The following is a 26,009-nucleotide window of genomic DNA, read 5'->3' as shown; positions in this document are numbered from 1 at the left end:
CGTGCAGCAAAGTTATTTTCATTCTTCACTTAAGATCACAAAAAGTGGCACAAAATTCCCAATCACACGGATTTCTATTGAAATGAATGGAATACAACTGTAACATTTCACAGAGCAATGGTAGATTTGACTGGACCTTTGCAAAAGTTTTGCTATTTGGCATTTTGTTCAAGACGTTTATTTATGTAGCACTTTATACAATAGATTGGTTGAAGACAAGCAGCTTTTCCATATTAATCATGAAAAAAGAGCGTCAGAGTGAGAGTTGTAAGTGCATGGGATGAGAATTATTTGTTCACTTAAAAGATTAGAAAGTGGTTTGTTCATGACTGAAACACCCTGTCGACCCCTACCCCTGCCCACCCCCTCACAATAGCACCATCTCACACATTTCAGTTCATGCCATGATGAGGATAATGGGTAGTCATAGAAAGGTCAGGGATCTTTTCTTCAGGGACAACATAGTTATAAATCTTGTGTGTTGACACAATACTAGACACAATACTTCGAGTCCCGGGCCGGCAGGAATTGTGGGTGGGGGGAGTGCATGTACAGTTCTCTCTCCACCTTCAATACCTTCAATACCACGACTTAGGTGCCCTTGAGCAAGGCATCGAACCCCCAACTGCTCCCCGGGCGCCGCAGCATAAAATGGCTGCCCACTGCTCCGGGTGTATGCTCACAGTGTGTGTGTGTGTTCACTGCTCTGTGTGTGTGTGCATTTCGGATGGGTTAAATGCAGAGCACAAATTCTGAGTATGGGTCACTATACTTGGCTGAATGTCACTTCACTTTTTTCACTAGAATGTTTCTGTACTTCCTTATGAACATGTTGCTGGCTAGTACATCCTTTGTCTAACCAATTTCAATTTATTTAATTTGACCTAATGGAAATGAAGGAGACCCTCATTAGGTGTGTTGTAGCTGAGACATTTAGCTTAAAATAGGTTGGTTTTGGCAGGTTAGAATAAAAATATATGAATATGTTCAAGTTATGTTAATTGAATAGCTTACATTTATTGCATTTGAGGCATAAGATATTGTTTGGTTTTTAAAGGAAAAATTTACCTATTGAGTTTAACTCAAGATCTGGTTCAAAGCAATATAACTAAAGTAATGATATCAGATTCATGAACATATATTTTGAATTTAATCTTTTTGATTGATTAATTTCATAAAACCAGTCCAAATGATTTGAAATTAAATGTTATGAAGTATAATGAGTGAATCTTTGTTTGAGTCAAATATTTTCAATGAATTGGTTAATCCAGTTCACATCACTACTTCAGTGAGCAAAGCATTCATATTTGTTTTGTGAAATGGATATACGAACAAAAAAACAAAAACAAAAATAAAATGGACTCAAAAGAGCAATTCACCCATTAAATGCCTTCACAAATATATATATATTTTTTGTCAGTTTTTCAGTTTAAGAAATGTGGTCAAAATGGACTTTAGGCTATATTTAGATTTTAAAAAGCAGCATGTCATGATATGCTGATATGATATGTCTGATTGCTTCTATTGTTCTCATTTGTAAGTCGGTTTGGATAAAAGTGTCTGCTAAATATTGTCAAAATTATAATTTTTAGATGAATTATTTCTTTGAAGACTCAAATAGAGTTGAATAGATCATACCAAAGAGGTTTTTAGAGGACTCACCTCATTACATAGTGCGGGACAGCATACTTGTCCCGTCTGATATCAGCCCTGCAGGTTAGGGCTGGGACAACGCGTCGAGGTCATCGATGACGTCGACGCATCGATTCGTCGACCTGTTTTTATTTCTCTAAAAAACGTTTGCAAAACGTTTACCTTATGTGCGCTGAATATACGCGATGGCCGGATCAACATTCTGTCCAACGTTATATAACCAATCCAGGGGTTTTTCTGCATTGATCTTTTTTTTTGGCGGCTGTCAAAGCCTTATTTGATCGGTGAGTGACAGTGACAGGGCGCGTACGAGAGAGAGCCCCGGCTGCGCGCGCACTCACAGTCTTCAAACAACACGAGCGCTTCTTGCTCTCTCCCTCCCTTGTGCATATTAACCAAAATCATTAGACACGATAGAAAAAGGGCAGAACGCCAAAGTTTCACATGGAGCATTCTGAGATTTTTTTTCTCCATGACAGGCTGCTGGCTCCCACTGTTATTTTTTTTTTTTTTTTGTAAAAGCACTCTCTGTATTAGCTTAAAGCCCTCAAGTTTACATTTACATACTGTATTCTTTCAATTGCTCTAAACAAGTATTTTTGGGGTGACCTTTTTTATTGAATACTAGACATCAAGTTGTTGTTGTTTTCATCTGAAAGAACTTCTTTTTTCAGTAAGCTAGGCCCTATGTGTTCAGTAAGCTTGTTTCAGTAAGCTATGTGTTTTCAAGGTTTCAAGGTTTTATTGAATGCTATCTCTATACAAGTGCAAAGTAATGCATTCTTAGTCGGTCTTTTATTTTGTAATTTTAAGAGCAATAAACATATATTGCAATGTTAAGGAATTTGTTTTTTTTCATTCAGATATGTTAATCAACATGTATAAATTGTTAGTAGTCAATTAATGGGGAGATAATCGAAATCAAATCGGTCTGAAAAATTAATCGTTAGATTAATCGATGCATCGAAAAAAATAATCGCTAGATTAATCGTTTAAAAAATAATCGTTTATCCCAGCCCTACTGCAGGTCCATCAGTTTTTCTTTAGAATCTGTTTCTGCATTACTAATTGTTCTGGAATCTGTTTTAGATGAGTCGAAAACACACACAACACCACCCCTCAGGTCAAGAAGACTGTGCAACAGTGCAAGGCAAACATTGGCCTCCCACTGAGGTAATTGGCCAATGTGATTGCTGGTATCAAAGTAAAAGCGGTTGATAAACCGAGTCATATTATTGCTCAGGCTCAATGGGATAATGGTTAAGGAGAAGAACACATTCTGAGCTTAGACATTAATCTAAAAACAATTCTGGTTCATGTTTATTTAGCTGCACCATAGGGGATCATATTGTGTGGTGAAAATCACTCCTAGGAAGAGGCTTTAAGATTTAGACTACCATCATTGTAGGCCAATGAGGTCTTGATGTATCTAGAGGCACCCAGTTGCACAGGTTAATTGAACTTGTTAATTGAGAACAACAGCAGGGGCAAAGGGTTGAGTCACATGTGTATTTTGGGTAGGATTTTTATTATTTTAAAACATTAATATCACGCTTCCCCAGGGTCTTTCTGTCAGTTGGGGAAAACGTCACCTTGAAGAGACAAAAATGAGGAGAAGAGAAATCTTTTCAGCAGTTGACTAGCCGTCTCTTGGGTGATTGAAACTGATGCTTTCCTTTTTAAAGATAGCTGGAGATTGATGGCCACTTCCAAAACAGCCAGAATAGCTTTAGTGGTAAACAGAGTTCATCTTCTCGTGCCTTCAGGGCTGATGAATTAAACCCGCAATGTGATGAATAACTGTAATTCTGCCCTCTTAAAAGTTCCACATTTCTCTTTTGAAGGCAAAGGTTACATTGCATCCCAGACATGGATGTTTTGCACGGTCGTTCAGTCCAAGTGGACAGTTGCCAGGTTTCCATGCCATTTTTGTGCATTTTTAATTTGCGCTTAAGAAAACCTTAATTTAAACACTTGATATTCGCATAAAATCATAAAATTTGCATAAGGTTTATACACTAGGCTGATATGGAGGTTAAGTTACTCTCAGAACAGATGTGTTATTTCACCATTTGGGCATGTTTCTGCTCTTTCTCTGAAGAAAAAAAAAAAAAAAACCTTAATGCTCCTATATAATGTGCATTACTTTACATTCTTTTTTGTAGAATTTTACCAAATATATTTAAAAAATTTGGATGGAAATCCAGCTATTGACACCCTCCTGCAATGTTCCACCATCTTTGATTAGGCCGTCTTTCGGCCCTCCATCACATATAATGCATTAAATGCTTAGTTCAGGATTTAATGAGCCGATGTAGAGTTAATAACCGGTTATCATTTCCAAGAGGAAAGCGTAAATATTTCCACAAGGCAGCATGTCATTAGGCTGAAGATTAGATACTGCAGAGTGCCTAGAGTGCGAGGTCTGATTGGAAATATTACTAGATACGGTGTTGCTATGGAGCCCTGACAGGGAACAGAACCGTTCTTCTTTTTAATTTCACGTGTCTTTTTCTCATCGAGTGTCTCTTTTTTCTTTTTGTGCATTTTCCCCCTTTTCTCATGTTGTCAGTTCTAGTCTGTTCAAGTGGCTTCCCCAAAAACAACGATGCTCCTATAATAGTTTTCAGATCCTGAACTGAAGTGATTGGGAGTTATCTTTTGGCACTGTATCGCTGATGTGACTTTGCCAAATGGTCACCAGCCTTCAACTGTTCAGCTGTTCAACTCTCAAGTGACATTCTGCAGACTAAGCGTATGAGCATATAAAATGTTGCTAACAGTATATTCAAAAATGTCATTTTTAACAGATCAGTAGTTCTTTTTTAATACATACATATACATATACTTAGCTAATATAATTTATTCATGCGATGGCAAAACTGAATTTGAAATAGCCATTACTCCAGTCTTCAGTGTCACATGATCCTTCTAAAATCATTCTAATATGCTGATTTGTTGATCAAAAAACATTTCTTATTATCAGTAATGTTAATTAGCATAAAAAACATACAATTCTGAGTAATTTGCGACCATTTTAAGTCTTATATAAGTTAATTCTGAATAAAACAATCGCATGAAAGGAAAAAAACGTTGTGTTCTCCATTGTTTTTCACAGCCCGAGGCATCCGTGAGCTCGGATGGGCCGAAGGTTGCTTCTGCCAGAAACATTCACCTCCACTTCCTATGAACTACTTATTTGTTTGCTGACTCTAAATATTGATTAAAATAAAACTTTCGTTGGAATAGAGAACATTTAGGATGACTTTCCTGGCAAATACTGTTTAAGCAGCCATTGTTGTGTGGGTTGTGAATACTTGGTTCTCTATTTAACCCTGAAAATATGCAACTCATTCTTATGAAGATGAGCTACAATTTCCATCCATAAACTATATATGTTTGGTATTTATTTGGTAATAGATGATTAATTGGCGCCTTTTAATTTTTTTAAATAACCTAGTAAATTACTGTACAGTCTACTGCCTACATAGTAATAGAGCCTCATAAGAAAGTAGATGATTACTGTTGTTTATAGGCTTGTCATTGACTTTTGTCCTTCTTCAGCAGTGGTTACATAGTGCTTTAAATAAAAGACTGTGTTGTGATTGATGAAACATCTTTTATTGGTTGGTTAGCTCAGTAAAATGGGCAAGGAATTAGAGCTGAAGATCTTTGCCCGAACCCTATGGGACCCCATGGGTTCGGTCTGGTTCAGGCTTAATTTTTATTATCTTAAGCGGGCTCGGGCCAGGCTCGGGCTTGCGCTCCGGTTTGCGAGGTAAATGAGCGGTCATGTGATGTGTTTCGATTAGTGCGAGAAAGATGTGAAAATGGATGCTGAGTCGGTTTAACAGAGGCTTGCCTCTGGCGATTACGTTTTGGTTGCACCAGCAACTAAAGCAAAGTCTGAGGTGAGAATAATGAGTGAATAATGATGCACCATCACTGAGCGCAGGAACGCGCTGAAGCCATCTACAGTGGATTCAATAATGTTCGTCTACAAAAACATGTAGGCTTAGCCTAATCTCTGTGAGAAAAGGTTTTTCAAATGATAACTAAATATTCATTGAGTCTTAAATGCATAATGTGGACAGAGTATTTATGCTTGTTGGCATTATTCTTTTATTAAATGTCAGGTGCTAGTGGCGAAGCAAATCCAGCGGAGCCTTTATCTTAATTTCGTTATTGCCAAGTTCCCGTCTTAAATTAAAATTTCTCTTAATTTAATTTGTTAAAAAAGACTTGTTCTCTTACGAGAGCTCTCTCGTACTGCGTCTTAGCTAAGACGCTATGGGGAAAAGTTTCTTTTCACGAAATTATGTATTTTTGTAAAGCGCATTTCCAGCAGTACACAGCCATAGGCGAGACGGCTCGTTCGCGGCAGAGGATTGCGGTGAAGCCAGAAGCCCCGAAAGCATTCTAGCACTGCTGGGAAAGCGCCGGTGTTCGAGTTCCGCTGCGGCCGAGCTCTCACCCTAGCGCGCCGCTGTTGCAGTTCAAAGAGTTGTGACTGCCTCAGTGTCTTCTGCAATGCGCAAGCCTGCACGAGTGCCCGCTTGCCTGCACACAAAAGCCGTTATCACGGCTACCCTGATGTTTCACGAAAAGAGTGTGTTTTCTGTTGTTGGTGCTATAAATGCGGTGTCGATGCCCACTCCTCAGTGCCCATCTCCACATGTAAGCATAGCCCTGCACACAGGGCTCGCGCACATAAGATTGACACAGATCGGTCGAGCGCGCCGCATAGTAAACGTGCCCACTTCCCAGTGCCCACATACACTATGTCACATACGGCGCGCGGCCTCTGTAAAACCGAGGCCCGTGCAGGTGCGCTCTGCACAAGCAGACAGCGAGTTGAAGGTGGTAAATGTGCACATATGCAGCCCACAGTTACTCGCAAACATATCGAGTCCCACGGGACCTGCTCAGCCTTCCCCCAGTCGGTTAAGCACCGAGACGGGGTCGAGGAGGAGTGATCTGCCCGCTGTGATCAGCGCGCTCCCCGCCTCAAATGCGGAGCACACCCGAGCGCCGCCGTTGCCCGGTCAACAGAGCGCGCTTCGCATCCAGCCCTTAGCCATTCATGCAGATGCATGGTCAGCGCTTCCAGGGGTTTCGGATTGGGTGCTAGGCATTATAAAGAGAGGCTACTCGCTACAGTTTTTTCGACGCCCTCCGCGCTTTTCAGCGCGCGTCGAAACTACGGTCAAAACAGAAGTAGCAATCATACTTCGGGCCGAAATATCAAAACTGTTGAGCAAAGGGGCTGTAGAGCCTGTGTCCCAAGCTCAAAGCGAGGGGGGGCTGTACAGCAGATACTTTCTGGTGCCCAAGAGAGACGGGGGTCTCAGGCCCATACTGGATCTAAGACAGCTGAACAAGGCATTGGTGAAACGCAGTTTCAAAATGCTTACGACCAGGAAGCTCCACGCGCAGATTCGCAGAGGGGACTGGTTCATGTCAATAGATCTGAAGGACGCGTATTTTCAAATACAGATAGCGTCAAACCACAGGCGATATTTGAGATTCGCCTTCGAGGGCCAAGCATACCAGTTTACAGTCCTGCCGTTCGGCTTGTTCGTGGCTCCTCGTACATTTACGAGGTGCATGGATGCAGCGCTCGCTCCTCTCAGACTCAGAGGCATGCGAGTGCTGAATTATTTGGACGACTGGCTGGTTCTAGCCCGATCACGAGCAGAGCTCGTGGACCACAGGGCCGTTTTGCTCGATCACCTCGAGAAACTCGGCCTCAGTGTCAATTGGGCAAAGAGTTCGCTGACCCCCAGTCAATAGGAAGGAATGATTTGGTCATCCGGTTCCTCAGAGGAGCTAGGAGGCTGAATCCTCCCAGACCTCCGTCAGTCCCTATGTGGGACCTCGCGGCGGTTTTGGAGGCCATGAAGGGTCCCCCTTTTGAGCCTATCCAATCGGTTAGCCTTCAGCATCTGTCGTTCAAGACAGTATTCTTGTTGGCTCTCGCTTCGGTGAAGCGTGTGGGTGATTTGCACGCACTCTCGGTGAGCCAGTCGTGCTTGGAGTTTGGGCCTAATGACTCAAGGGTCATACTCAAACCAAGGCACGGGCCGAAATCTCTCAATACGCCGTTTCGGGTTCAGGTTATTGCCCTGTCTGCCCTGCCGGTGTCAGGAGAGGATAGAGACTCGAGTCTTCTTTGCCCTGTCAGGGTTTTAAGAACTTATGTGTCTCGCTCTGCTGCCTTTCGGCAGACGGAGCAGCTGTTTGTCTCGTTCGGTGGAATACTGGGATCTCCTTGCAGGATATATGTATGGCGGCAGGTTGGGCCTCGCCGTCTACATTTATCAGGTTCTATAACCTGGAGGTTCCCTCCTTGCAAGCAAGGCTGCTGTCGGTATAGTCGAATCAGGGCCCTGATTCTGAGGGGAATTCTGAGTTCACGAGCGCTATGCGCTGCCGACTGTTATATGAGCAGTATTGCGTAAGACCCGCATTGCCACATTGGTCAGGCCTTGTTTTGGCTGTGTGATGTCATATTGCCGCATCTACGGATGGTGCTAGATATGGGACGGAGGGCTTTTCCCCTTTCTGTCCTGGACTCTCTGTGAGTCCCTCAGGTGACTGTGCACTGTAAATCCTGGGCGTTGCTTCAGGTTTATTGGTGTGTGATCCCTGCGCGCACGGCGTTTTACATTGGGTTCCCGTACCATCTTAGCTAAGACGCAGTACAAGAGAGCTCTCGTAAGAGAACGTACTCGGTTACTAAACGTAACCTCGGTTCTCTCTAGAAGAGCGAACGAGTACTGCGTTCTCTGCCGTGCGTACGATTCACTCTGGTTCGCTTCGGCGATGAAATAAATCAGGTGAGTCAGCCTTTTCGAGCTCCTTTTATAGGTTGGGCCACACCCGTTTCGGCGGGAAGTGGCAAGAAGGGCGCGAAGCATTGGTCTGATGTTGCATCAGCCTGCGCTCGATAGGCTGTACAGTTGCCGCAGAACAAGCCAATGAGCGAACGAGCCGTCTCGCCTATGGCTGTGTACTGCTGCAAATGCACTTTACAAAAATACAAAATTAAGGATAATTTTTTGCTTCAGTATTTCGTGAAAAGAGACTTTTCCCGTAGCGTCTTAGCTAAGACGCAGTACTCGTTCGCTCTTCTAGAGAGAACCGAGGTTACGTTTAGTAACCGAGTATGTTTTTATTGGTGCGTTGGTCTATTTATAGGCTAAATGATCCTATGTCTATAGAGTGCAAGCGTAAAGACAGAACACATCACCGAGATGAAACGGAGCTGCTCTTGTGCGAGCAATAGATAGCTTAATTCTGATATATGCGATGACTATGCATTAAGACATGTAGGCATTTATATATATATAATTAGCCTACAAAAAAATATTCTGCATTACAATCCTTTAATTTGTAATATTTGGCATGTTTGTGTGCTGCTGCACCTCCCTGTGTTTAATAAGCAGAATGTACGCGCGTTATGGACCCGCCTATACTAACAAGCTCTTTAAATAACAAAGAAAAAACATTGGGACAGAAATTAGACCAGGTATGAGTTGGTCTATGGTGCAGTCTATCAGCTCCTTAAAATAGCAAAACGCCAGATATGCGCCTGCCCACACCTCTTTTTTAGACCGGCATGCCCAAGGGCTCACAAATGGGCGCAAATCCATTTGCTTGCGCAGGATGTATTATAGGGCCCTATAGGTCTAAATTAAATTCTATATAGGAAAAAGTGTCATTTTTGAATTAGAAATATAATTAAGTAAAAGTCAGTTCCAATAGTGTTTTTAAATTCCTAAAATTGCATAATAGAGTACACTAATGGAGTAATGGTAATGTCTGTAAGATCTTCACACGTGCTGCGTTACATCAGCTGTGATCGGAGAGACGTTTTCACAGCGCCCTTCAATATTAATGAAGACTGATGAAGTGTTTGGGAGCCCACGTCTTTCAGCTCTGCCTAGATGGGATTGACAGTTGCAATTAGCAAACTCTCAAGTTCATTTCCATCACTTTAATATGACTCAAAGACAGGCTTAAAAGGGGAGGAAAGAGAAGGAGCATGAGAGAGGAGAATTTCATATGCTTTGGTAATAATGTGTAAAATATTAGTGCAATTAGAGCATGAAAAAAAAAACAATCCTGTGTTCAGAAAATCATATCTTGACTGACAGGTACAATGAATCAATGAATAAACTAAATAATAAATGTTCATTATAAATGAAATAATAATATAATATAATGTAATATCATAATGTTAAAAAGAAATACAGCAATAATTAAACCGTATGTTTGAGAAAAAACATACTACATTATAAATATTACCATAATTATATTAATAATTATAATTATAATGATTATATTAGTTATAGTTTAAAATTATATATATATAAGGGTATTTTTGGGGCCTGGAGAAGTTTTGTCATGCCCTGACATTTGTGCTTTTTTCAGTTACTTATAAACATCTAAATGGCTAATCTCACTGTAATCAGCACAAACTGGGCTATAATAATATGTGAGCAGCATGTATGTACATGATTGTTTTTTTTTTTTGAGAAAAAAAAATGTTATGCGTGGTTAGTGAAAAACTAAAAATGTTAAATCATTTGAATAAGACCATAAAACACATACAGAACATTGGTTCTCGGGACTTTTGAGAACTGGAGCTTGTAGCCTAGAATTTTTCTTTCTAAATTATGTGAAAATCATCTTGTTTACTCAATCACAGAAAACAATATATAGATTTAAATTTTCTAAGACACTTTTTGTTTGTAAAAGTCATATGCGAGTAGGCGTCAACTATCATGAATATCATCGTGATTTACACCTGAGAAGACAAAAGCCCTCATAATGAGCTGCATAATAAGCAGTTCTGTCAGGTTTGTGACTGAGAGGGAAGAGTTACAAGAAAGAATGTGAGGACAAAATAAATGTATATAATTTTATGTTTGTAGTTTATTTAGAATATATTTAATTATCCCACAACATAATTTAATATCCACTTGCGAGTGCAGTTAAACAGTTTATTAGGAACAATCAAAGCTGACTTTCAAAGCTGAATTTTTTGCATCATTACTCCAGTCACACAATCCTTCAGAAATCCTTTTAACAATCTGATTTTCTAAAAAAAAAAAAAAAAACATTCTTATTAATAATAATTTATATTATATAATAACGTTTTTTTGGGGGGGAGAGGGATAAATTGAAAGAACAGCATTGTTTGTTGCATTTGGTACATTTACATTTATTTGTTACATTTATATTATTTACATCAAGTTTTTGAATGGTATAGTAGTGTATATTGTTATCAAAACTTCATAATGTTTCACTTGATTATATATTTAGTCAGGAATTATAGTTTGAAAAAAGTCTAACTAGTAAAATGTTTACACGTTATGTGAAAACTATTACAAGTATATAAATAAATAAAAAGAGACTTACTCATGTTTATGATCTCTGCTGAATAAAGCACTTCATTCTTTTTTTCTGAGGAAATCCAAATCTCATTCCTGCAGGTAATCCACATCACATCTTTTTGGGGTGAATTATGTCTTATTCCTCTCATCATGAAGCAAACAGTAAAATAAAAAAAAACTTGAACGGTCTCGCTGCGTTGTCTTCAGTTGTGTGGTGTATTCAAGCCGCGCGCTTCAGTGAAACATTAGAATCTGAATCGAAAGTTCAGCACGGGAGTGTGGTCACATTAGATGTGATGAAGGGAGACGTGAAAAACGGACATCGCCTTGTTTTCATATGGATTACTTTATCACAGAATATTTGTTTTCGGCAGCACTTGTTTAGTTTAAAAGTAGACATGTCAAGCTTTCTATAGATATATCTCTCATGCCTCTTCGTTGAGTTACAGTTCATTTTAATGACGTGTTTGTAAATGAAGATCAGCGCAGAAAAAGGCTGCAGACAACACACCTTGTTTGTTATCTTTATTTTATAAATGCACAAAGTTTTGTTGTTATTATGTCTGTATTCCAAAAAAAGTAGACCCTTTACAGATTCGATTGATGTATTGCTCTTATCTGTACGATCAAAACTGAAAGTGTAATTTAAGTTATTTTCGGGATGCAGATGCAGGTTACACACAACTTTCATCTTTCAATAATTAATTGAAATAAATGCTAAATGCTGCCAAGTAATTCATATAATTGTTATTTTAAAGCAGGCAGAATGCTAGAGCTAACGAACAGTCACTGACGAAAATAACCTTCCGGTCAAATATTGTGCTGCAAAGTGCAATACTAGTTTTAACTTGTCTATAACTTGGCAAATTATCATGGAATAAGCGGGATAATCAACGACTTGCCATGCATTAAAGGATTTTAAATGCACAACGTGGAGGACAAGAATGTCGTGGCTTCCACGTCATGCATTTAACATCCTTTAATGCATGGCAAGTCATTGATTATCACTTACAGTTATAACATAAGAATATAAAATTTTTATAAAAAAAAAAAAAAGTTCTATTAAGTATTAAAATATAAATTGTAAAATAATCATAATAATGATGTTATTAGTGTTATTGTTTTTGTTGGTGTTGATGTTTTAAAAAATGTTTTACTTTAGTACAATAAGCAAATATGGAACCATGTTGGGTTGCCACTTGTAAAAAGTCTGTGGTAAAATCTGGGTTCTTCTGCGAATTGAGAGTCACTGAAACTTTTTACCTCGTATTTATGCAGGCACAGTTTAATGGACTTTAGGAAGAAATATAAACACTCCCACACATGCATGTTAAACCAGAGAAAGAGAGACCTCTTTCTCAGCTCATGGACTGCTCGAGCATCTCCTCACTTATCCTGCCTACGGCGAATGTCAGCACAGGTTCACATTCACAAAAGCCCAGCACACGCTGCAGTGCTGCAGTCAGGGATGTCTCACTTCCCGTAATGATGAGTGTCGTCCAGCTCTGGAAGAGCAACAACACCTCAGGAGACAGTGAGGAAGAGAGAGCAGGTGTTTGAGCTGAAAGAAGAGACAGTGATACAGTGAGACAAGGGGAAATCATTGTAGCATTTGGTTTACTATAGTGTTGGTTTGTATATGTTTGGGTCCAGTCGGTGTTTGACAGCCAAAGGTTTAACTCTGTTTTGTGGATAACTTGCAGATATATTTTTGAGGCCGACGTGCCATGTCACTCTACAAGGCAGAAAAGAAAGTCTTACAAGTTTCTTTAACCTCTTCCTTCTTCACCCCTTCGTGCATATATTATGATGAAAAAAGAATGTTGATTTGAAAAATATTAATGTCTTCACTGTCACTTTGATCAACTTAATGCATTCACACTGAACTATTTATTCATTTCTATATTAATTTGTTTTTAAGATGTGAATTAAAAATATTGTCCCCAAACTTTTGAATTGTAGAGTGTGTCATTGTGAAAATAACTGTATTTGTTATCTTTATTTCTTACCTGTTGTTTTATTATTCTTGAAATTATGAAATAATTTTTAACAAATTTTTAACAAGACTTATTGGAAAGTGTTGGAGTCCTAATTATTGAAATCTATAGTTATTGAATTATTAGACTATGGTTACATTTTTAAGTAATTTGTAATACATGCAATTTATAAAAGTATATAAAAGTTTAAAGATTCTACATTTTTTGTCAGAATAAACACTGCTAGAAAGCCCAGGTTGTGGTAGTTGACTCATCTGTGCAGTAGAAGGTGATGTGCATGACCCTCATCCCCTCACAGCAGGAAAGTACTGCTGAGGTTGTGCTGGTCATGTGTTTAATAATGGCTGGGTCAGTGTTTAGTGGGGATGCTGAAGTTCACAGGGTCTGTCCTGACTCTGAGTGTCAGGAAGATGTATGAGCTATAGTCAGGGCACATCCTCCCCTCACAGTGCACACTAATGATGCTACAAGCCCTGATGGACACCTTCATTACAGTCAGATCCATCATTCCACTGTTGAGGAAGCTACTTTCAAACTCTGTCTTGACAAACTGTAAGCTACACATAAAGTAGTTCAATTACAACCATGCTTATCTTTTCAAGTAGTTTGCCACCATAGAAGTTACACAAAGTCATGATTTTTGTTTGTTTATTTATGAAATGAATACTCTTATTCAGGATGGATGCATTAATTCAGTTAAGAATCCTGAGAGCCCCGATCTCTCCTCGTGTGCAGACAGGAAGGTGACTTTAAACAGAGTGGAGGCATGTCGTGAAGGTGACAAGCTCCTCTGTGTGCTGGGAACTTCCTCCGTGTTAACTGAGATGTCTTCCACCCACCACAGCAGAGCGTACAACCTGACAAGCACTCCGCGTCTCTCATATTCACTTTCCAATCCCGGAGAAAGAAGAAGTAGACAGATAAAGAGAGTCAAAGAGAAAGAGAGAGAAACGAGATAAAGACGAGGAGAAACGTAGGTTTCTTATCTCAACAGAACACCGGTCATTGAATAAAGAGCATGAGAGAAAAAGCAGCAAGGGAGTCACAATAATCTGTCCGGGCTGCACTTACACTAGCTGTCTCGTTGTCCTATCTCACTCCGTTCTCCATGGCGGGAAGGTGAATGTGGGACTAGGCCACACTCACACGCTAAATGAAATCAATTTACACAAAAGCAGCACTCACTCCAGGCTCTCAGTATGGGTCTTTTCTACAATGGCTGAACATACTTTATTAACCGCTGCTTCCTGATAACAAAGCCATCTGGAATTAAGTGGAGATTTCCCACCATCCACACACGCCTCACTCAAAAGAGCTCATTCGCAATATGAGACGCCTTTTAGTGGCTTCTCTGGTGCGCTGTTGGGGAAGCAACTCATAATCATGTCCAGATTGAATCTACAGTCTATTTTAATGTTGCTTTTGTCATTAGTCCAAATTTAAGTCAATTCTATTTTTGTTTTCTGTTTTCTTTTCTTTGGTTGCCAAGAAAGGGATGTTCACAAAAAAAAAAAAAATCCACTAAGCAATTTATTGGCAGCAACTTTTTTAATTCATTTATTATTTTATTTACATTTGCAGGTTGCTGGGGTTGATTTGTATATTATATTATATTATATTATATTATATTATATTATATTATATTATATTATATTATATTATATTATATTATATTATATTATATTATATTATATTATATTATATTATATTATATTATATTATATTATATTATATTATATTATATTATATTATTATCATTCAAAAATTTGGGGTAAGGTTTTCAAATATTTTATTTTTAAATAGTCTCTTACCAGGTGTGCATTTATTTTATCAAAAATGCAGGGAAAACAGTAATTTTAGGAAATATTTTTACAGTTTAAAATAGTTTTCTATTTTAAGATATTAAATAATAATAATAATAATAATAATAATAATAATAATAATAATAATAATAATAATAATAACTTCCTTTATCTAAACCAAATCCCTGGTATCTGAGAAGTTGCCAGTAGTCTATAACCTAAAATTGTTTCATTTTTGTAGAATACATTATGGCAATAGGAAATAGTAATTTGTAGAGGACAATTGCTTGTCTGATTATTACCATAATGACTTTAAACTACAGGACATGAAACCAAATGTGTTTCACCCCTTTTCTATCACCCCCCTTTTCAGCATGGAGATACAAATGACATACCCAAAATAATAAGGTTGCTGCTCATGAGTCTTTCTGACTAGATACATAATCAACAAATTTTCACAAAGCTGACCCTTCAAAGTTAACTGTTCAAGAATCAGAATTATTCTGAATGTTATTATAATAGAGATATATAATCTCAAACATAAAAACCAAAATAAATATATTAAGAACACATTGCAAATTAAATGTAAATAAAGCTAAAGCCATGATCTCTAAAACTGTGCATTTCTGACCATGTTGTGAGTTTTTAGGGAAGGCTGATAGAAAAAGTTTATAAGCTCTCCTGCATGCTATTCCCTCATGTGTGGCCCGGCAAACTGCCCCATTCATGATTCTATTGTTCTCACTTGACGAAACTGTCACACCTCCACCAGGTATGAGACATAATACTCATTATCCCTTTATTATTATTCTTTTTTTGTTTTCGGCCATTATTAGCCTTTATTCTGGCATTACAAGGTTTACTAAGCCACATTGCTTCGATCCCAATATACATTTACCAGCCTAATATCAAAAGTCTTTCTAAAATAATGCAACTAAACATTTTCTTGCTACCTTACATCAATTATTATGACAAAATGCATCATGAATCATCAGAAGTCAGAGACATGATGATTTTGTCTGAAGCAATATGAAGTAAACGTGTAAATATATCTTTATATCTCCATGTATATGCATCTTTGGACTATAAGCCCGTATTGATGCTGTTCAGTGAAGCTATGTGAAAACACAAATAAACCACTGCAGACGTGACTGAATATGAATGCGTCATGAATTTCTATTCCAAATATGACATATACGGATTTATTATTTTGGATTTACAATGTTTTGTCAAAACAGTGGTCAAATATCGAAGCTAGAGTCTTTAATCTTTCTAATGATGCAGTTTGTCCAGATCAAGTAAGAGTGTGATGTTTTAACGTGCTGTGGAAGTGAAACAACAATAATCTGAGGCTGCTTCCAGTCTTTGTCAGTTAAGGGGTTTTAAGCATCACATACTGTATGGCTGCATAATAATGCAAGAAATGAGTAACAACGGATGAACAAAAGACTCTTTGTCTAAACCGAATGACAAAAATGAGAACAAATACCAGTCTTAGACTTTAGTGTTTGTATCTCTGCTGTGTACTGCAGATTCAGACTGCACATAACCTTACTTTGTTTCTGAGTATGAAAGTGTGCTGTTCTGTGTTTAGTCGGGTAAGTGTTATCCATCGATCATGTTTGTAATGGAGGCAAGTAAGTGGGTCAGAACCTGGTGCAGTGGCATTAGCTCTGCCACTGCTCATTCTCTCTAACCTGCTCTCTTCTACAGCTGATACTGTATTTCTAATTTATTTCTCCTTTTTCTTGGTGGATATGTTCAATTGCGGTTTATAGTTTTAAGATGGAACAGCATTTACAACCAATTTTGGCTCCATAATGTGGCATATTTTAAGACTCATTCCCCCTGCAATATTAGATTTCTGTGAATTCCAAAGTTATTCCATTGGCTGAAGAAAAAATAAGTTTTTTATTGTTTCATAGTCCTGATCCTACAATACACCTTGATGATTAATCATGAAAATATTTTATGTCAGCCAATCTCTCTTGACAAGAGTAAAAGAGAAAATGTAACATTTGTCTCTCTTTGTGTTTTTAGTTAGTGTTCTTAGAACCTTACAAACATAGTATACAGTTTATTTATTCACACTGATAGTGTGAAACACTTCGAATTAGACATTACAAACAGTGATTTTGTGAGGGGGTTGAATTTTACTTTTGAGGAAGCTTGGAGGAGAACCATGGAGGGTGAGGGTCAGGTTCACTCTTAAGATGCTAATGCCTCAATTGAAAATGAAGGTCATTTCACAGGTAGATAAATTGTACATTTTGATGAACGACTTCCAGCATGCACAGATGAATTGTGCACAGCAAAACGTGTTTTAAAAATATCGTTTTTAATGTTGACTTTTAATAATCTCTCAGAACAAAATGTTTTCAGTTGCTAAAGAAAAAAAAAATACTTCTGTGTTTGAGCTTGTGAAACAAGAAGAATGTCCTCTGCTGGGTGTATTACTGGTTTTATAGCAGTCGAGACAAAGGAGCTGGCTGTGGAAAGGAGGCACTGAGGATGGAGTTTCAGAGGAAGGACAGAATGGGTAAACAATGGAAATGAAGACTAATACCTGCAGAAAGAGGGCTGAACAGATGCGACACGCTCTGACGCATGATAGGACTGCCTGAGTGGTGTGTCCACACCAGACCGGCTCTCTGCAGAGAGGGTGACAGTCAGACAGGTGCACGCGAGACAGCAGACGCTGGGACGGCTGGGAATCCATCTTGTTTTACGTCAGTCTAGCTAGGCCACAGCCATGGCACTCCTCTGTTTCTATTAGAGCGGGGGTCCTTGAGCGGCATGGGGTGGTCTTTGTGCCGCTTGAATTTAATTATGATTGGTCGGCGCTTGTCCCTCTGACCTTGTTTTAAGGCAGAGGAAACAAATCACAGTGAGGAACCATGAGCGAAAGTGTCGTTTTTTAACCAAGGACTAACCTGCCTTTAAGAGATTTTCATTAGAGAGATTAAAATGTCGTTTATTCTGCTTAAACTATGGTGCGACGTAGCCTCGGCGTAATCATTTTAGTAAACAAATGGCTGTGTGCATTGTCCGGTCTGTTTACTGGCCCCCTCCCTGTCTTACACTTTCACACAGTAACTAGTGGCTGTTTAAATAAGAACTCATTAGAATTACATAGCCATTTAGCTAAGTGACATTGGGTGTAATTGTACCATCCATCAATTGCTGTGTGTAATAACACACTTGGAAGAGCTGAATGTTGATTAGCCGGTGGCCAATATCTGGTGTAGCTGAAAATAATGACTGAGAAAAGGGCAATGGGGCAAGGTGAAATTGCCCTCTGAGGAGCCGGTCACACTCGCTGTCCTGTGTGGGCCAAATTAACTTCATAAGATTTAAATTAACAATAAGACTTCAGATTTTTGGCTTGTAAAGACATTGACTTTCAAACAAAAACTTATATTCACTTGAGTGTGACAACTAACCCCGGTCACCCTTACATTTCTCCCTGTACCCTGCTTACCTGTCTTATTCCCCCTATTTTCAATGCTTATTTTTTTCAATTTCCTCATTTATTGCTCCTCATTCTTAACTGGCCTTTCTCTCTTTCCTTTATATTTCCCCCATTCTGTCTGTTTCTGTCCTGGGGCATTAGAATGTGCAGTGTGTTGTTGCTGCTTTATAGGGACAACAACAGCGCCACACATTCCCCTCTCTCCTCTTGCCCTTTCACTCTCTTCATAGAGGACCGTCTGAAATCCAATTGTCGGGCTATAATTATGGCTTTAACTAGGGACTAGTGCAGCTATTAATCAAGTTCACCAAAAAGCACATGCTCTGCCTGGGCCATTTCTCCCACTCCTGTTTTCTGAGCATGTGTGGGCTAAAAATCACACAGAAATAGTGCTGTGGTCCTACCTGCTCCAATCTCTATTCATTGATAATCCCTCCCCTGGAATGTTGGCCTGTTCCCCCACAAAGCTATCATATGGCTTCAGAAGACTTGGATTATAGCAGAGAAGTGGGATAGACCACTTTTACACTTCTAAATCTGGGTTTCCACAGCCTTTGACCAAAGAATTCATGTGATTTTTCTTTTAAACTCATTTGTGATTACTGGATTGCATTTTTTTTCTTTTTTTCTTTTTTATCGTAGTGATTCTACTTGCAAAAAGCAATTTTCTGCCATAAAATGTGACTATAAAAATGTAAATATACAAAATAAAAATTTCTCTGATTTTGACTTTTAAGATGATTTAAGTTTTTACCATGATTTTTAAGCTTTTCTTTAAGGCTTAGAGCTAGTCCATGACAAGTTTATTCTACTGGCTAGATTTGTATTTCTTAACAGACTTTCCATGCATTGTGTAATAAAACGTGATTATGATTCACTGTGCAAATATTATAATAATATATGGGAGTTCTCAAATCTGAAAATAATTTTCACTTTTGACTACTTAATGTCACAAATTATTGCCGTTTGTTCATTCATTAATTTTTTTTAATGAAATTTACTTTAGCATTTTAAATTTGGCTTGTCTGTCTGTCGATTTTTTTTTGTTATTGTTGTTGTGAAATTATCTAATTTGAATTGTTAAACTACTTTTTTGTACTGTATATAATTTCAACGCACAATGTATTTTTTAACTTTGTTTACATATTATTCATTTAATTTGCCTTGAAATGGAAAATTGTCAATGGCACCGGCGCAAAAAAATAATTATATGGCAAATAAAATATATAATAATGCATAAAGTGTAAACTCTACATACATATGAACAGAGATGATGGCGATGAATTGATTGCAGAAAAGTGTAAAGGAAAAACAAAAAGACACACAAGGGTTTTCAGCACAATGATCACCTTGTAAGCTCTGTAATGAAGTGAGGAAATGCTATCTGCATTTCTCACACTGCAGCTGGCCCAACTGCAGAGGACACTCGCTAACCTCACTTTGATTTGTGGGAGCAGGAGGCAGTGGCATGGCACCTTGGCTAATGAACGGGGTTATAATTGAGATGGAACAAGCCACAGATATATTCAGCTCTGTACTGCTCAAGTAACATGCCACCCCGCCGGCTTAAAAAGGTCAATATGAGAACCGTCGCCTTTCATTGAAAAATTTTAAAACAAAGGTTACTTCACAGGGAGGGGAAGGGGAGATTAAGACGCAACTCTTGCTACTTCCCTTAAATAGAGGCGACAGACTAATTTAACTGCTCATCAGCTAATGATGCTGTTTTAAAGCGCTAATATCCCTCACTGTGACAGCAAGGCCGATAAGAGCGTTAGACGGAACCAATGAGGGGACAACGGCACACGAAGAAAGAAAACAGGAGGGAAAAAGAGAAATAGGGAGCGAAAGAGAAAACGGTTGTGTAATTACAGCCCTTTACTGTGAAATTAAGGCATTGTCACAGAGCGTGCCAGCTCCTCCCCGCACCAGTGTTAGGACTTCATCTTCCCCTCATAAATACAGCCAGAGCTGGGTAATTATAGACGTTTTGTATAGTTTCAGGCACGAATAGCAATGAAAGGCAAATTGCTCTTTCTCTTTTTTTCTTTTGTTCATAAGTAGTCAAATTCAAAAAAAAAAAAAACGAGCGAGCGGGAAAGTGAAGTGGCTGTGTGAGTAATGTGCGTTTGAAAAGCCAGTTATTTCCAGAGCCGCCTGTAAATCTGGATGCGGCCGGACGGAGTTCTGACAGCATTGCAACCTTTAGAAAATTTGATGATAATGCCTCAGACCTCTGAATGGATGCAGGCCTGAATTTATTGCCTGGCCGAGAGAGCTTTTCTCGGGAAAGCTCATAAATTCACCTGTAGGTATAGTGAGCACACTGTTTGAAGAGATCGATGGACTGTGCCGAAATGTGCCGTGTGACACCAACACAAAATCAAACGCATGTATGTTTCCTGCCTATATCTGGGTAAATTTTCACATTAGGGTTGGTTTATATTGGTAATCATATCGGTATAAAATGAATTGCTTTATATTTTGAAACCTAACAAACTTCATTATGTGAAACCTAAGCAAACTTCAATGGTTTGATTGAAAAGTGTGCTTTTCAAGATTTCAAGATTTCTTTAAAATAAATGCCACTTTTTTAGATATTTTGTTATATAATGCAAACCCATGCACAATGTTTTTAACTGCGTCTTAAGTCCAAATAATTTTCAGGGCCATTTTAAAAGGGTAGACATATTCACGGCAGCCCTAGATCGTTTTCACCATTGTAAATATGTCACAGTGAATAAAAGAAGCTTTCGTTTAGCTTTCTTTGTTACTAATGGATTGTGGTACCTGATAAACTTCGTTACCTCTGTTTGAACCCAAGAGATCGGTTGTGTTTCAGCAAACTGTTTTTGGCTACTGAATCCATGACAGAGGCAAGAAAAATCAATGCAGAGAGCTATAGAGACTTTGTGTCTATCCAGGTGCTCTGGTTAATAAAGAGGCCACATTAACCCTCTGTAAGTTGTACACGGGCTCATTGAATTAAAGACTGCTAGTGTTAAAGCACAGCCCTATCTGTGTAAAGGAGCATTCATCCTGACAGCAACGAAATCATTGCAGGCCACTTGGTCATTCTTTACTGTAGGACATTGTAAATTTCCTAAAGGCAACCTATAGGTATAATAGGTATAATATATTATGCAAAATCCACTTTTAAATGTTGTTTGGACAAATGTGTGTTGGTTGTCTGTGAACAAAGCCACTCTTCAATGATAAAAATCCACCCACTCCTAATTTTTTAATCCCCTTTAAACCAAGTCAGTCTCACTAGGCCTGCCATTTTGATTCTCATGCAGTGTGATGTCACATTGTATAGGGCCGCCCGTGGGGGTTGATTGACAGCCCTGCATTGTGATAGTTTCTGCCCTCAGCAGTTGTACGCTGTCCTCCTTTTTCTCCACACTTGAGCGGCAATCCCGATGTTCTGTGTTTGGATGTAAGACTGAAAATAAGAGTCTTCATTTTCTCCCAACATCTGAGCTGCTGAGGACGCTATGGATGTGGAATCTATGGTGAGATTCGTTTGATAGAGGTTGCTTGGCTCAGTCCATTGAGCCACGGTGATGATAGGTCAGCGCTGTGCGAGCTCTGTAACATTGTGCTGTTTCGTCTCACTTTCAGTTCATTTGGCTTCCCATATGTACGGCTAAACACCGGTTCTCTCCCTCTCAGTTATGTTGCCTGTACCGACTGTTTATTGCTGTAGATATGCAATGTAGAGATACGTATAAGTGACGCAGCCTTCTGGAGATGGGGCAGGAATATGCAGCTCATTTGCATTTAAAGTGAAACACTCCAAAACAGCTTTTTTTTGACACCCCAAAAATGTCATTTTCCAGCAGTTATAATAAATGATCTGTTTGGTATTTTGGGCTTGGGACACCCAAGACTAATATTGTAAAGACTAATATCTTGTAAAAAGGGGCATAAAACAATTATCAAAAGGTACTTATAACTACAATTTACGTAATAATATGTACTAATGTATATCCTTGAAAAGTAAATAATATATGAAGTATATTAGGTATACGGATAAGTGTATGATGAAACTTAATTTGTGATTTCTTTCTTGTTGTCTAATTGTTTAGATTTCTGTAATCAAAATATTTTCTAGGGAATGCTGTTTTAAATTGTAATCAACTCTCTGTCCACAGCACAAGTATTCATAATGAGTCATAAATAAATCTGTATAATATTCTAAAAAATGCAAAACATGGTCATTTGGAAATTTCATTTCAATCTTGGACTAATATCTATATTATTATTGTGTAAATTAGTCAGTAAAAACTCCTTTAGAGAGAGCTTATGGTGGCGAAATGAACATTCAATTCCTGTAGTCAGCATGCCAATTGCACGCTCCCTCAAAACTTGCAACATCTGTGTCATTTTGCTGTGTGATAAAACTGTACATTTTAGAGTGGCCTTTTATTGTGGCCAGCCTAAGGTACACCTGTGCAATAATCATGCCATTTAATCAGCATCTTGATATGCCACACCTGTGAGGTGGATTGATTATCTTGGGAAAGGAGAAGTGTTCACTAACACAGATTTAGACAGATTTGTGAACAATAATTAAGAGAAATAGGCCTTTTGTGAACATAGAAAAAGTATTAGATTTTTGTTCAGTGTATGTGTGTGTGCTATTTATTATGTATTTATCACACATAGATTCTATTTATTAAAGCCAAGCATGAATCTCATAAAGTTCATGTTTTTAAGTATTTTACATTAATTCCAAAATAATAACACAAGGTGCAATTGAGAATCTGTAGCCATTCATAATCTAACTGTATAAACTGACTAGTATCCTTTACAATACAACTCTTATTGTAAATTAATGACTTGTGACTGTTCTGATGCTGTCAGTGTGAACATCCCTTCAGAGTTTATGTGTGGATGGTGAATGGAGTCACAAAGCTTATTTTTTTTCTCTCTTCTAAGGTGACACAAGAGCTGATAAACAGTTATGTAGATGCTTCAAAAGAGTTTGGAACCAGATTTCTTGAGGGAAATCTATTGTAAATGCCGAGCATTCTCCCGGTAGTCCATGTTGTCTGTCTCTGACAGCTAGAGAGAACAGAGAAAAAACTCTCAGCAGCTCCTGTCTCTTGTTTTTATTTAACAAAATCAGCATACCGGCTAATATCACTATTGCATCTTTTAAACAGAACTATTCTCTGCAGGTATCAGGATAACAACCCTGCAGCATGAACGGTGAAGCTAAAAACTGGGCTCGCCAATAGCTCAGCATGATTTGACACCCCATCTGAAAACACCTCAGCAGTGGTAATGATTGGCTAAGAAAAAGACACAGCAGAGGTTAGGTTAATTAGCTTTCAGACAGACAGGCATTAGCTTTGCATCCACACAGGCAACATCCCTACCTTTGAGTACTTAAAAAAGCCAGTGAATCAATTTATAAACCAACAATTCTCAACTCAATTCTCAACTTCTCAACTAGGCCTAGTCTTAATGCAGTGCAACAAGACTGGTTGGTGTTAGTTAAGGCCCCATTATACTTTAAACAAAGTTCGTTTTCGTTTTCTCGTTTGTGGGCAAAAAGAAGTTCGAGAAGGCTGATAGATACTGAATAAATTATTACACAAATTATTATTTTATGTGGTGTCAGGATTGTGTTTATTATTGTATGTTCCTGTGGCATTTTATTTATTGTATACCTTTTAAATTCGCTTATTGAAAGAACAACAGCAGCAGTATGGTGTAATGTTCATTTGAAACATATGTATTTGGTACTTGCTACCTTATATCTTTACTCTTTCCTTTCATTCTTTTTGTGGCTTTGGAAAACTTGCATCTGATGTTTCTCCACATCACTTTTTGCATAACTCCGGGTCGTCGACACCAAGCTTAGTTGCAGTTTGTTTCTAGGAATTAAACGCTTTCTCTGAGTCTTTCTACGAAGTCTCTCCTCAAGTGATTGTTTAGGTGCGGATATAAAATATTTGTGGCAGTTCAGCTACAGTGTATTTATGCTGCTAGTGACTTGGTGATGTTGTTCTCCTGCCGCCTGACTTCCGTTGAATGAGAATAGACCTGGGGAAAAAAAATGGGGGGGGGGGGGGTTTGTGTGTCGTCATATATATCACATACACAAACGATGTGTCGCCATATATAATATCACATACACAAACGCAAAGAAAAATGTAATTCATTTATTTGACAAATTCAATTCCTTAAGGCCTCTCCTCAGGAGGTTAGACCCTAATTTGTTAGCTACTGTAAATGAAGAGATATGAAATAGCTAGATCTTATCAATAAACATTTATTAATTCATAGCCTAATGCAACAATTACATAAGTAAACTCTCAAAACATTATAATTATGACATTTCATTTTTAAATTTTCATGTAACAGTCTAAAGCTAAATAAATAAAAAGCTAAAGCTGTTCTTGCCTATCATTTCAGACGTCTGCTTCTAGGGGCCGTTCACATATCGCATCTTTTTCGCGCTCAGGGTCGTTATTTCAACCGTAGGTGCACGGCCGCGGTGAGCACGCTCATAATGGAAGCAACGTGGTGCGCTACTTTTTCCAGGCGGGTTTTTCCTTCTCATCTCCAGAAATATATCTGGTAGTAAAGCTAATGCGAGCCGATACGAGGTGAGGCTAGAAATCAATTATTCCTTTGCTGATACTTCTTCGTCGTCATCATGGAGAGCGCAGTTTGGTTGCATAGCAACGACAGACGCCATGGGAGCGCAAGCGTTTGGTCTAAAACGGCGCCCAGTGACGGATGGTGTAGCAATATTGTTGTCCGGGTGGAAATCGGGAGAAATTCGGGAGAAAGGTCGGTCCGGGAGATTTTCGGGAGGGGCTTTGAAATTCGGGAGTCTCCCGGAAAATTAGGGAGGGTTGGCATGTATGAAGAAGGTGGATTTCCAGAACACACTCACAGATTGCGCAATTCTCACCGACCAATGATAGCTTAAAGGAGTTTAGGAGCCAAAACGAACTGCCCCAGAAAGTTCACTTCGGTGAGCTGTTACTGAAACAAGCTCAAAAATGAACTTAGTTTCAGCCTGATTTTGTTTAGAATTATGTCATCAGTTCGTTCTTTGATTTCATTTGAAGTATATCAGGGCCTTTACTCTCTATTTCCAGTTAGCATTAGCAAGTTTGCTATGACTGCCTCCTTTGAGTAATACTACATAGTCTAGTTATAGTGTATGTCTGATGTTGTAATGTTGCAAAGCATTTTCATTTTCAGTATTTCTTATATGGCATTGAAGACATGCAACTTGTATTGTTGTTTACATTTTGGGTAGCAAGTTCAGAAGTTAAGCTCTCAAGAAACAGTACATGAGCTAAATTGGGTTACATCCCAACGGTGTTTATAGTAATGGGGACAACTAAGTTGCAGGTGATACTGGGACAGATAGTTTTGACCTTAGATGCACTACTGTCTCATCTCCAATTAGTGGTAGCTGTTAAAAAAAGACTGATATGCTGGTGAGGACCTCAGTGGATTACTGTTGGAATTTAATTGGAGAAAAGAAAGTCACAAATTTATATTTTTTCTATATCTCAGTTGTTTCATATTATTAAGTTATTTTTTACGAGATCAAATGGTATTTTTACCATTATATCTATACTCAGACTTTATGGCTACTCTTGTTTCATGTCTCTTTTAATTTTAATATTAGATGAATAATTTGAGAAAA

The 26,009-nt window shown here is 38.4% G+C and overlaps 1 protein-coding gene across 5 annotated transcripts in view; it reads left to right on the top strand.

The window, feature by feature from the left end:
* LOC132095431 (receptor tyrosine-protein kinase erbB-4-like) overlaps positions 1-26,009 on the top strand; it is a 361,887-nt gene that overhangs the window by 186,139 nt on the left and 149,739 nt on the right. The window lies entirely within an intron of this gene.

The sequence above is a fragment of the Carassius carassius genome, chromosome 19, assembly GCF_963082965.1.
Source record: "Carassius carassius chromosome 19, fCarCar2.1, whole genome shotgun sequence".
Taxonomy (NCBI): Eukaryota; Metazoa; Chordata; class Actinopteri; order Cypriniformes; family Cyprinidae; genus Carassius; species Carassius carassius.
This window is presented reverse-complemented; position numbering and strand designations above follow the sequence as displayed.